Raw genomic sequence first — 14,019 nt, forward strand, 5'->3', positions numbered from 1 at the left:
CTTGTCCATGCACCAAAACCAGCAGAAAATGAGCAAACAGAAATGCTACGTAGATACTCCGAACCTACGGTCTCTGTTTTTATTTGGTTTCAGAGAAGAATCTTTTGAATAGCAGTTATGACCATGCACACAAGGAATCACTCTTTCGCCCTGAATATCTGGAAGTATTTTAACTCTTATAAAGGGGGGAGGGGGAAGATGCCTTGAAAGGAAAAAAAAAATCCTTATTAGAGAAGAAGCAAACTGCATATTGTCTCATGGTAATGATGGAAGGTATCTCCTATCTTGCTTACAGGAGACTTTTGAAGGCCTCATTTGCCCACACCACATCCTTTGAACACAGGCCCAGCTGAGAATCCCCAGGATGGACTAGAGAAATCACAGTGAATAAAATCCAGGGGAAATGAGCTCTGAAGGTTTGGCACTTCCTCCATAAACCAGGATGTCCCCAGAGGCGGATGTTTAAAGGCAGAAGATTGGCAGCAATCATTTCGGACAGGGAAACGTGATACACAAATAAACAAGGAGGACACATCTGATAGAATCAAAGATGGTGGCGGTGGTTGTTTTTATTAAGGTAGCTTCTGTTTGGGGCAGTGTTATTTATCTTCAAAGCTTCTTCATAATTAATGCTGATTTGAAAATGACTTATGGAAATGCAAGGCTTTGAAAAGCAAACAGGCTGTTTGGACTAAGTGTAGGAGTGGGGAACCAGTTGTCCACACCCTAGAAGGGACTCCCAACTTCTTGCAGATGACTCCAGCATCTTCAGATTCCTTTCTGCTGCATCCAATTTTTTTCTTATTTGAAAGATGTCCTCACTTGAACTTTCAACGGTCACTGGTTGAGACCTCATTCTCTGAGCTTCATTCTCTCCAAGGTTTCAGCAGCGGCTGGGGCACATTTCCAAGCCCCAGACTTGCAGCCAAATGAGGTTTTAAGCTTCTTTCTTAGGCTGGCATTCCTTTTTTCATAATATTTATTAACAACGCCACTCTTTCCGTTGCTCCCCTACCCTCTATGGCCTGGAGAGAAAACACCTTGAATATATTTGGAGCACAGCCTTCCTATCTGCCTACCCATTTTTGGTACTAACACTGTTCAACATTTAAACAGTGCACAAAATCCTCACACTGTTCCTCCTTTGACCTCCCATGTTTGACCTCCTCACTCAGCCTTCCTTAACAGGTTCTCCTCATCTCCTGGCCTCTAGAGTGCTCCAGAGCTCAGCACTGAAAAGCTTTCTGTCTCTTTCTCTACTTGGCCCCTTGGTGATCTCCAATGGCCTGCCCTAAATAACATCAAAATGCCCACAACACCCAAACTTATCTTTTCAGGTCAGACCTCCCCATTGAAAACCAGACTCAAATATGCAATCATCTGCTCACACCTCCGCTTGCATGTCTAATAAACATATCACATTTGACGGGTCCAAACATGAATTCAGATTTCCTCCACAAACTTGCTCTCCTGCAGTTTTGCCCCATCTTCATAGACACTCACTGCACATTTCTACTTGCTGAGATCACAAATCTAAGAGTTATCTCTGACTCCTTTTTCCCTCATATTGCACACCCCACACCCAATCCATCAATAAACGCTGTTTGCTCTGTCTTCAAAATGGATCCAGAATCCAACCACCATCCACTGTCCCCACCGCCCGCTGCTGAGGCCACCGATGCTGCTCAGATCAGCTTCTGGTCTTGCTTCTTAGGTGAAAGCAAGACTTTGGCTTCTAGAAATGTAACCCACTGTGATGGGTTGAAGCTGTATGCACCCCAGAAATGATCATGTTCTTAAAGCTAATCCATTTCTGTGGGTATGCAAGTGGGATCTAAACTTCAGTTGAGATATGATCCACCTCATTCAGGGTGGGTCTTAATCCTCTTCCTGGAGTGCTTTTAAGAGGATAAAAAGAGAGAGGGAGAGAGGAACACAGAAAAAAGCCCCAAAGAAGCTGAGAGACAAGAACACACACAGAAACTCAGAGAGGAAGCCAATGAAGCCAGAAGCTGGAAGCAACAAAACCCAGGAGAGAAGTGAGAGATAAGCAGATGTTACCACGTGCCTGGCCGTGTGACAGAGGAGCTGAGGATCACTGGTAGCCAGTCCTGGGGGAGAAGGTATAGTCCTGTTGATGCCTTTATTTGGACATTTTCACGGCCTCAGAACTGTAAGCTTGTAAGCTAATAAATTGCCATTGTGAAAGCCAATCCATTTCTGGTATACTGCATTTCATCAGCTTTAGCAAACTAAAACACCCACTAACTCCCTGCGTGCAGGCACTCCTGGCGCTCTACTGGGTAACTGCAAAAGCCGCCTGACAGATATCCTTGTGTCAACAATTAACCCTACCCACAGTCTGTTCTCGATATAGCAGTCAAGGGAATCCTTTAAAACGGGGCTTTAGTAAACCATCACATGCAACAACACGGATGAAATTCAAAAATGCAAGGTTGAGTGGAAAAAAACCAGACACAAAAGAGCTATATCATATGATTTCATCCATCCTGAGTTAAAAAACAGGCAAGGTCATTTATGAGGTCAGAGGTCAGAAGATTGGCCTTGGAGGATAATGTCTGGGAAAGGGTGTGAGAAAGGTTTATGAGATGTTGGCTAGTTAACTTGTGCATGAACCCTTTGTAAAAATCCATCAAACTATACACTTAGGATTTCTGCACTTTTATTTAAGTATATTATACTTACATAAAACATTTGCCACATTTTAAAAAATATTAATCTCTCTCGTATGCTGCTACTTCCTTGAGTGAGGGTTTCCCTGATCACCCTATTCAAACTTTCAAATGCTTCCCTATACATGTGTGCACTCAATCCTACTTACTACTCCACTTCTCTGTGTTTACATTTCTCCTGAGCACTTTGTCAAGAGACTGTTTATTTATTTGTTTATTTTTCTGTCTCCTTTTCACAGGAGCAGAAGTTTCTGTCCGTTCACTGCTCTATGTTCATCACCTGGAGCACAGCACCCTGGTTGCTCATTTGGTGAATGAATGAATGAACGAATGAATGAATGTTCCTATGTTTAACACCCTCCAACATCTTCCCTTTATTGGCCTGCAAGGTCCTGCATGATGTGGACCCTCCATGGACAACTCAACACCCTCTACTTTGTCCCCAGCTCCCCCACTCCCTTGTTGTCAGGACTCCATTTTCTGTCCAACTTGGGCATTTGGATTTACTCTTCCCTCTGCCTGGAAAACCATTCTCCAGACTTCCATGCGACTCATCCCTCATTTCTTTCAGGTCTCTGCTCAACTGATACCTAAGAAGCAAAATCTTTCCTGGACACCCCTTATTTGAAACATTTTAGTCCCACACACTCCCTGTACTCTTTCTCTGGTGCATTTCTCTCCATAGCGCCATATTTGTGTATCTATCTACCATCTGTCTCACATTATAAATGGCAGGATCTGGGTAGCAGCTGTGTTGGCACCTGAACCCAGATCTGGCATGCCCTAGGCACTCATCAAACACGTGTTTGATGAATAAACAAACTGCTTGGCATCGTAGGAACTGTCGTCTTCATTTTTGAGAGGTCCTTGGGTTTGAAGGATGGAGACAAGTGTGGTAGTTTGGCACTGTATGTACCCCCAGAGAAATATGTTCTTAAATTTAATCCATTCCTGTGGATGTGAACCCATTGTAAGTAGGACTTTTGATGAGGCTACTTCAGTTAAGGTGTGACCCACCTCAATCAGGATGGGTCTTAATCCTATTACTAGAGTCCTTTATAAGAGACTGAAATTCAGACAGAGAAAGAGAGAAAGCCACAGGAAGCAAGAAGCTGAAATGGAACCTGGAAGAGAAAGGAGAGACCACGTGATGCCACCATGTGCATTGGCATGTGGCAGGGGAGCCAAGGATAGCCAGCAGCCAGCCCCAGGACACTTAGTCTTTGGTGACAAACATAACCTCCATGATGCCTTGATTTGGATATTTTCCCAGCCTCAAAATCGTGAATGAATAAATTCCTCTTGTTTAAGCCAACCCATTGCATGGTATTTGCTTGAGCAGCCTCGGAAATGAAAACAAGAGGTTAGGGACTTTCTCCAGATTTGGAACCCCGGCTACTGAGCCACAGTCTCCTCAACTGCATTTGATCATCTCCTTCTTCACAGAGACAGAGTGGCTCAGGGTCCACGGCCATCTATGGGATGTGAACTTCCTGCCCCTCCTAAGTGCTGGTGAACACTGCCCTGCATGGCTGTCGCTGGACCTGACCCTCCCTTGAATTTCCCCAAGTAGCTCTGTTGACCCTCTTTTCCCCAATCTCTCTGATGCCATCCTGCTTTTACATGTGTATATCCATCTTTCAACTCCAGATGATAAAAAGAAAATGTTACAACTTTAAAACTCATGAAGAAGAACCAACTGCTGATGATGCATATCTCAAAGAGATGCATCTCAAATGCATTTTGCTAGGTGCCTCCAAAGACGACATGCTGGAGAATCAATTTCTGGAATGGGAGAGTGGGGACCTGGATGAACTTACTCTCCCTCTAAAACAACACAAATACGGGTAGAAAGCAACCATTTCAGAAGTCTGGCAATTAACCAAAGCAACTGAAAAGTTGTCTATCCAAGAGAAACTACTGAAAATCTCGGTAAGACCATGGGGTCTGTGACCTATTAACTTGATCTACTCCTGTTTCCCTTCCCTTCCCAGCTCATTCGGTGGTGAAGTAGTCAAAAGGAGAAGCTTTGCAGCCAGCGGAGAGATCTGACATCTGACGGCTCTTTGGAGCTCTGTTAAAAGTGTCATCTCTGTAGCACAGTCAATATTTTGTCTGAACTTGCAGCACCCTGGGAAATCTCGAGGTTTGACTCAGAGCTCAACCGGGGATGGGGGCGGGGATGGCGTGTCAGCTACCCCTACGGTATTGCCAAAACAACAACAAACTTCTGGCAACACCTCAGCTGCCTGATGGTGTGATTACAACGGTAGTAAACAAGAGCTTGCCTGGGAATTTAAGAGGAAATGCTGAAGAACTAGAGGACTGGAGGAAACTTCAAAAGCTCTGACATATTCCTGGGGATTTGAGTAGGCTGTGTGTGCATCTAAGGAGGCTCTAATGCATGCCCAGAAAAGACCCGGGAAAGAAGAAGGCACTGATCACTTCTCTTTGTCAAGCAGGAAATCAACAATAAGCCTGTCTTATAAACTACCTGAAATCTGAAGGCATGCTTTCTCACGTAGATCGCCTTGGCAAAGCATGCAAGACTTACAGGCAAGGCACAAAAGGAAATCTTCTGGCCAAGAATTGGCTGGTCACTCAATTATACTGACCCAGTTATGACCCCTAGGAATTCAGACTTACTAAAAGGAACTTTAACAGACAACAACAAAACCCAGCTGAGAAACTCAAAGGTCACTCACAGCAGAGAATATAGAATTTTCATTAGTATAGGAAAGGCACTAAACAAATAATCAGCAACAAGAAAACAACAGTAACAACAACCAAAAACATACACATACAAAATGTACACACACACACACAAATAGCAACAACCACTAGCCTTGGTGGGGGGGATCTGCCATCAGAGTTGTTACAGTATTATTATCTATATAGGCATACCTTAGAGACATTGTGGGTTTAGCTCCAAACTGCCACAATAAAGTAAGTCATGAATTTTTTGGTTTCCCAGTGCAGATAATATTTATGGTTACCTCATATTGTTATCTATTAAGTGTACAAGAGCATTATGTCCAAAAAAATGTGCATACCTTAATTTTAAAATCTACTTTATTGCTGGTGGAGGATCTTGCCTGAATGTTGATGGCTGCTAACTGATCAGGGTGGTGGTTGCTGAAGTTTGGGGTGGCTGTTGCAATTTCTTAAAATAAGACAAAAATGAAGTTTGTCACATTGTGCTGGTTTGGATATATTATGTCCCCCAAAATACCATGTTCTCTGATGCAATCTTGTGGGGGCAGATGTGATTAGTGTTGATTAGATTGTAAGTCTTTGATTGAGTGTTTCCATGGAGATGTGCCCCACCCAACTGTAGGTGATAACTTTGATTGGATAGTGTTCTAGTTTGCTAATGCTGCAGAAAGCAAAGCACCAGAGATGGATTGGCTTTTATAAAAAGGGGGTTTATTTGGCTACACAGTTACAGTCTTAAGGCCATAAAGTGTCCAAGGTAACACATCAGTAATTGGGTACCTTCACTGGAGGATGGCCAATGGCATCTGGAAAACCTCTGTTAGCTGGGAAGGCACATAGCTAGCATCTGCTCCAAAGTTCTGGTTTCAAAATGGCTTTCTCCCAGGACGTTCCTCTCTAGCAAGCTTGCTCCTCTCCAAAATGTCACTCACAGCTGCACTTGGGGTATCTGTCCTCTCTTAGCTTCTCTGGAGCAAGAGTCTGCTTTCAATGGCTATCTTCAAACTGTCTCTCATCTGCAGCTCCTGTGCTTTCTTCAAAGTGTCCCTCTTGGCTGTAGCGCCTCTTCAAAACATCACTCACAGCTGCACTGAGTTCCTTCTCTTTGAGTCAGCTCATTTATATGGCTCCACTGATCAAGTCCCACCCTGAATGGGTGAGGCCATGCCTCCATGGGAATATCTCATCAGAGTCAGCACCCACAGCTGGGTGGGGCAAATTCCAAGCAAATCTAATCAGCACCAAAACGTCTGCCCCACAAGACTACATCAAAGATAATGGCGTTTGGGGGACACAATACATTCAAACCGGCACAGACAGTTTCCATGGAGGCGTGGCCCCGCCCATTCAGCATGGCCTTGATTAGTTTACTGGGGCACTATATAAACTCAGACAGAAGCAGCAGGCTTGCTACAGCCAAGAAGGACACTTTGAAGAATGCACAGGAGCTGAGAGAGGAACTGCAGTTTACAGCGACATTTTGGAGACGGCCTTTGAAAGCAGACTTTTGCTCCAGAGAAGCTAAGAGAGGACAAATAACTAAGAGTGACATTTTGAGGAGCTGCAGCCTATAGAAGAATGTCCTGGGAGAAAGCCATTCTGAAACCAGAACTTGGAGCAGACGCCAGCCATGTCTTTCCAGCTAACAGAGGTTTTCCGGATGCCACTGGCCATCCTCCAGTGAAGGTACCTGATTGTTGATGACTTACTTTGGACACTTTATGGCCTTAAGACTGTAACTGTGTAACCATATAAACCCCCTTTATAAAAGCTAGTCCATTTCTGGTGTTTTGCATTTTGGCAGCATTAGCAAACCAGAACACACATTGATTGACTCTTCCTTTCATGAAAGGTTTCCCTGTAGCATGGGATGCTGTTTGATGGCACTTTACCCACTGTAGAACCTCTTTCAAAATTGGAGACAGTCCTCTCAAACCCTGCCCCGGCTTTATCAACTACATTTGTGGAATATTCTAAATCCTTTGCTGTCATTTTAACAATGCTCACAGCATCTTCACCAGTAGATTCCATCTCAAGAAATCACTTTCTGTGCACATCCTTAGGAAGAAACTCCTCATCTTTTAAAGTTTTTTTTTCATGAGATTACAGCAATTCAGTCACAGCTTCAGGCTCCACTTCTAATTCTAGTTCTCTTGCAATTTCCACTTCATCTGCAGTTACTTCCTCCATTGAAGTCTTGACCCCCTCAAAGTCACCCATGAGGGTTGGAATCAACTTCTTCCAAACTCCTGTTGACGTTGGTATTTTGTCCTCCTCCCATGAATCATGGATGTTCCCAATGGCATCTGGAATGGTGAGTCCTTTCCAGAAGGTTTGCAGTTGACTTTGCCCAGATCCATCAGAGAAATCACTATCTACAGCAGCTATAGCCTTACGAAGACTCTTCCTTTCACTTGAACACTTAAGACACCATTGGAGGGTTATTAACTGACCTAATTTCAATATTGTTGTGTCTCTGGGAATAGAGAATTCCAAGGAGAGGGAGAGAGATGGAGGGCTGGCCAGTCGTGGAGCAGTCAGAACACACACAACATTTATCAGTTAAGCCTGACGTCTTATATGGTCGCAGTGTCTGGCATCCCAAAATAATTACAAAAGTAACATCAAAGATCACTGATCACAGATCACTATACAGATATAATAATAATGAAAAAGTTTGAAATATTGTGAGAACTATCAAAATGTGTCACAGAAATGCGAAGTGAGCACACGCTGCTGGAGAAATGGTGCCCAAAGTCTTGTTTGCCACATCCGACTCCCAGGGGTGTAAATCTCCCTGGCAATGCAGGCTATGACTCCTGGGGATTAGCCTGGACTTTGCCTCGTGGGATTGAGAAAATCTTCTTGACCAGAGGGGGAAGTGAAACGAAATAAAGTTTCAGTGGCTGAGAGATTTCAAATGGAGTAGAGTGGTCACTCTGGAGAGCATTTTTAAATACTATATAGATATCCCTTTTTAGTTTTTAGTGTATTGGAATAGCTAGAAGGAAATACCTGAAACTGTCGAACTGCAACCCAGTAGCCTGGATTCTTGAAGATGACTGTGTAGCAATGTAGCTTACCGGGTATGACTGTGTGATTCTGAAAACCTCGTGGCTCACACTCCCTCTGTCCATTGTATGAACAGATGAGTAGAAAAATGGGGACAAAAATTAAATGAAAAATAGAGTGGGATGGAGGAACGGAATGTTTTGAGTGTTCTTTTTTACTTTTATTTTTATTTTATTTTATTTTTGGAGTAAGAAAAATGTTCAAAAGTTGATTCTGATGATGAATGCACAACTATATGATGTACTGTGAATAGCTGATTGTGTGTGTGGATGATTGTAGGGTATGTGGATATATCTCAATAAAACTATTAAAAAAAGACATTAAGACACATTTATACAATTGACTACTATGCAACTGCTAAAAAGAATGTGTACTGTAAAAAAAAATCTGTAAAAGGGGGGTGGGTGCAAAAAGGACACATGCCCTTATCTGCTTGGACACACATAAAATCACAAAGAATACATAAGAAATGAGTAACATTAACTGTGTAAGTGGGGAGGAGGAGTGAGTGGGCATATGGAGGTGTGTTAAGGGGTTAGGGGCAAAGGTAGGAGGGAGATCTTTTCAGGGCTGTTGCCTCATGCAACTATAGTAGGAACTGTTTACATTGTAGTCTGGCACATCTATGATTTTTGTAATTTTAAAACATGCAAATACAGAATCTAGAGAATAACTAAACAAACCTATCAGGTAGGATTAGTGTGGAGCAAAGGTCAGCAAACTATAGCTTGCCACCTGTTTCTGTAAATAAAGTTTCCCTGGAAAACACACACACACACACACACACACACACATAGAGATTTAGAGAGAGAGAGAAAGGTCTTGCTTAACCCAGGGTTGCCACAGACTTTCAATCTGTAAAAAAATGCAATATCTGCAAAGCGCAATAAAATGAAGCATGATAAAACAAGGTAAGGTATGCCTGCAGTGTCCAGTTTTTAACAAAAAATTATCAGTCACACAAGGAAACAGGGAAGTGTGCTACATACACACACATAAAAACAGCCAAGAGAAAATGTCCCTAAGGAGGCCAAGATTTTGTACTTACAAGACAAAGATGTGTTCAAAGAACTAAGGAAAACCACATCTAATGCATATAAGGAAATAAGGAAATTACAACTTTGTCTCACTAAGTATAGAATACCAATAATGTGATGGAGATTACAGAAAAAGAAACAAATAGTAATTCTAGAGTTCAAAGTGCCAATAATTGAAATTCAGTAGATGGGCTCGGCAACAGATTTGAGCTGACAGAAAAATTAGTGAAACAGAAGACAGGCCAATAGAGATTATCCTAGCTGAGGACCAGAAAGAAAAAAAAGAAGGAAGTAAAATGAGCAGAGCCTCGGAGACCCGAGGGACACAATCAAGAATACCAAAACACATCATGGGAGTCCCAGAAGGAGAGAAAGGGATGGGTAAAATATTAGAAAAAATAATGACTCCAAATTTCCCATATTTGATGAAAAGTATTAACCTATCCATTTAGAAATTCAAAGAACTCTTAGTAGAATAAATGCAAAGACATCCACAACCAAAAACGTCATACTGTTGAAAGACAAAGACAAAGAGAGAATCTTGAAAGCAGAAAAAGAAAAGTGTCTCATCATTTACAGGGATCCACAATCAGATTAAGAGCTGACTGTTCATCAGGAACCATGGAGGCCAAAAGACAGTGATATGACATCTTCAAAGCATTCCGTGAAAAACACGGGAGTATGATAATGCTTGCAGAACTCCGTGAGAGCACTAAACCCACTGAACTCCACACTTTAACTGGGTGAATTTTATAGCACGTGAATTATATCTAAATAAATAAATAAAGGTGCTAAAAAGTAGGAACTGTTAAAGGAAAATCATTGGAATTGAGGGCTATATGTTCGAATTTTCTGTAATAAAAAAAATACTGTATGGCATAAAAGAAGAAAAATAAAACCAACAGGATATTTTCATAAGTAGAAAAACTGATTCCAAAGTATACATAAAAAGTTACCATCTGAAAATAACCACAAAAAATTGTGAAAACAGTAGGGATGTTGGCAGTAGTGGGGAGACTAATCTTATTAGATGTAGAAATTGTATTCCAAAATTACAATTACATTTAAAACAGGCAGGTACTGAAACATGGGATAGATTGATCAAGAGAATGGAATTTGAGAATCCAGAAATGATCCAAATGTAAATGAAAATGGAGCTTATGAACAAGGTGATTTTTCAAGTAAGTGGGAAAATGAAGGATGAATCCATAAACGGTTGGGACAGGACAGGTGTCTGGAAAAAAATAAAGGATAAACCATGTTTCACTCTTCATGAAAAAGCAAATTCCAGATAATCAAAGACTTTAAGCATAATGAGGAAAAGACCAACAATCCAATACAGACAGCCAAGGGACACAAAGAGTTTGCAAAAAATAAATGTAAATGACCAATAAATATATGAAGAAACTTTAATCCACAGGGCCAATTAAAGAAATGAGAACTGAAAATGGATAACAATGTTCACCCAGTCACATTGGAGAGGTGGAGAAGCAGGTACTTCCCGCTTGCCCTGCATGGAAGGTGTCCCCAGATCTCTGCCACACCACTTGGCCATCTATTAAAATGAAACACGCACCCATGCAGCAACTGCACAGCCAGTAATATATCCTCCAGATACTTCCAAGCTGCAAATGTGCACATGTAAGGATACTTATTCCAGCCCTGGCTGTCACAGCCAAAAACGGGAGAATACCCAAATACAAATCAAGCCAAGATTGATTAATATATCATGGTACAACCAAACAATGTATATGAATATAATAAATATACAGTAATGACAATATTCACAAGTTCTGAGCACTTCGTCAACACTGGGTACTTATTAAACTATTTCTCATGAATTAGCTCATTTAGCCCTGTAGTAGATTGAATGATGTGTCCAGATTCAGACATGTTCTTAATCTTAATCCACATTCCTGTGGGTGTGAACCCATTGTGAATGGTATATTTGAATATATTAAGGTGAGTCAAGGTGTGGACTCATTTGTGACTAAGATCTTCAAAGGTCCTACTTAGGCCTGGCCAACTGAATCAGAGTGGGTCTTACTCCCATCACTGGAGGTCGGACAAAGAGAAGAACCAGGAAGTCAATGGGAGAAGGCCACAGGAAAAGACCAAAGATGTTGCCACGAGATGGGAAAGTCAAGGAATCACAAGGATTGCCACCAAGCCACGTTGGAACACTATCAACCGCAGGAGGAAGCAAGACTTTTCAGCCTCCAAAATCGTGAGACAATACACTCCTGTCATTCAAGCCAACCCACTGGGTGGTATTTGTCATAGCAGCCTGTCAAACTAAGACAAGCCCTGTGAGATTTCTACTGCCACACCCAATAATGGACAAAGAAACCACTACAATTCACAAGCTAAATCTGTGCATAAAATGGCCAAAACAGACTTGTAAATATGGAAAGCAAGGAGAGAACGAGCATACACAGCACACCCCTCCACAAACACACCCTCCCTATCCCCCCGACTATTGAGAGTTTCAGAGTCACTGGAAATTATACAAGAAACGGATCACTTTTGGGAGGGAAACAGAGTCTGTATGGATTGTTTTAGCACACTTAGGCATTTCTTTCCAATTAAAAAAAAAAAAAAAGAAAAATCCTGTTTTATTTTTTAAAAAATAAAGTAAAAGTAAGTTATGTAGGAAATTTTGTGACTAATGAGATTCTCTATTATTTATGACTTTAAAATATTAATGAATAATATAACTTGAAATGTCTGGTACACAAAAGCACAAAATGAGACACAGCTGCTTTCATAATCCCCTGACCCTCGCCCAATATATGTTCTATTTCCTGAATATCTTCCATTCACCATCTTTACACAGAGGGTACTATTAAATGATGTCTGATTTCTTCAATATGAAAAACAAGGGTTTTGAAATGACACTTATGTTGTATTGTAACATTAATGATGTATTTATGAAAGCAATTTAAATCCCTCCTAATGTTATCATAAAAAGGCATGTAATTGTCACTCGTTAATTTCTTTTCTGTAAAATTAATGACTTTGTCACTTCTAACCTCCTTCTTTTAAAAGAAAGTAGTTCCTTGAAAGAATCAACTTAGTGATCATATCACCAGACACGACTGATTTCCCATACCCCTATAGAAAAGGACATTTTGCAAGGCACTGTTTAACTAAATTGAGACTCCTAAACCCATAAATCACGGTGGTTTCCAGGCTTGTCTTTGAGGCTTTTTTATTTTCACAGCCAAAAGCCCTAAACTAATCAATCATGGAATAATGTCACGGGTAATTCCCATGGGGTTGAGTTCCTTTTCTGTTTCTCTAGGCTGCAGGTGTGCTTTCGATTTGGCATTTTAAAGAGGAATTTTGCCTCAACAACCAAACGGAGCCTGGGAATCTTTATCTCTTAATTATCAATGCAAAAACACGCATGGGTGTGCACACTGGCAGCACAGCCCACAGAACACAGAAACACGCACACACTCTCTTGACATGCTCTCCATGACGCAAAGCTCTCTGCAACTTTATCCCTGTTTCCTTAGGCTTTTCAGCATTCTTAAGCAGCTGGAAACGAAGGGGTGGGAGAAGGAAAATATGACCCAGAGGAAAAGAATAAATGCACGGGGCATTTATTTCCCTGCATGTGCTTAGAGTCAATGAGCCTTAAAGCTGAAATAAAATTTAGATATGATCCGGTCCAGTCATCACTTCCTTACCCAACTTTCTCCCCATTTTGCACTGAGAAACTGAAGGGCCCCCTAAATGGAAGGACGGAGTGTTGTCCCAGGCACTGGATGATTCAACAAGTGAGGAGAGCCAGAGAAGAATTTCAAGCTTCTTAGAACCTGGTCCTCGTAAAAGGGCCTTGTGAGCGGAACACACCCCTTACAGGTGAACTTGACTTTTCTAGAACATTCCTTTAAGTATTTTACCCTTTCTTTATGAATTCTTAGAGCACGCTTTCATCCTTCCTGTTTTTTTTTTTTTTTTTTTTTAAGTCTCCCAGACCTACTCTCGCAGCCACTTTATTAAGACTCGCAGGTCTGGTGTGACCACTGGCTGGGCCACCCACGTCCACATTAAGGACTGGTGACATCTCTGGACTCACATCCTTGTCCATGAAAATGACAGCATGGGGTGTCTCCTGTCAAATCCTCCAGAACTGTGCTTCTGTGTCAACTCTTCTTTCCTCGTGCATAACCTTTAACCCTGCTATCTCAGCCCACGATACAGCTAGCTGTGCCCATGCGGCTGGAGTGGGTCACAGGATGGCGGAAGCAGGAGGGAGGGAGAGACCCACCAGCCCAGAGAAAATCTGCCTTCCACCCATCTCCAGGCAAGCTCACACCTGCAAACCAGCCTTTGGAGAACTGCTTACAGACAATCCTCAAAAAGAATAACTAAACTAAAGAGAGATCAATTTCTTTCTCCCTCACCTAGCCTCTCCTCTCTCCACAACTTTTGTTGTTGCAGGGTCCGTATGGGTCTAGGGAAGAGGAACTTTCCTGTTTTCTGCTTCAATT

General features: G+C 41.8%; 1 protein-coding gene across 1 annotated transcript in view; it reads right to left on the reverse strand.

Annotated features, from left to right (window-relative positions):
* ROR2 (receptor tyrosine kinase like orphan receptor 2) overlaps window positions 1–14,019 on the reverse strand; it is a 258,944-nt gene that overhangs the window by 68,892 nt on the left and 176,033 nt on the right. The gene's annotated exons all lie outside the window — the stretch shown is intronic.

The sequence above is a fragment of the Choloepus didactylus genome, chromosome 10 (genome assembly GCF_015220235.1).
Source record: "Choloepus didactylus isolate mChoDid1 chromosome 10, mChoDid1.pri, whole genome shotgun sequence".
NCBI classification, from domain to species: domain Eukaryota; kingdom Metazoa; phylum Chordata; class Mammalia; order Pilosa; family Megalonychidae; genus Choloepus; species Choloepus didactylus.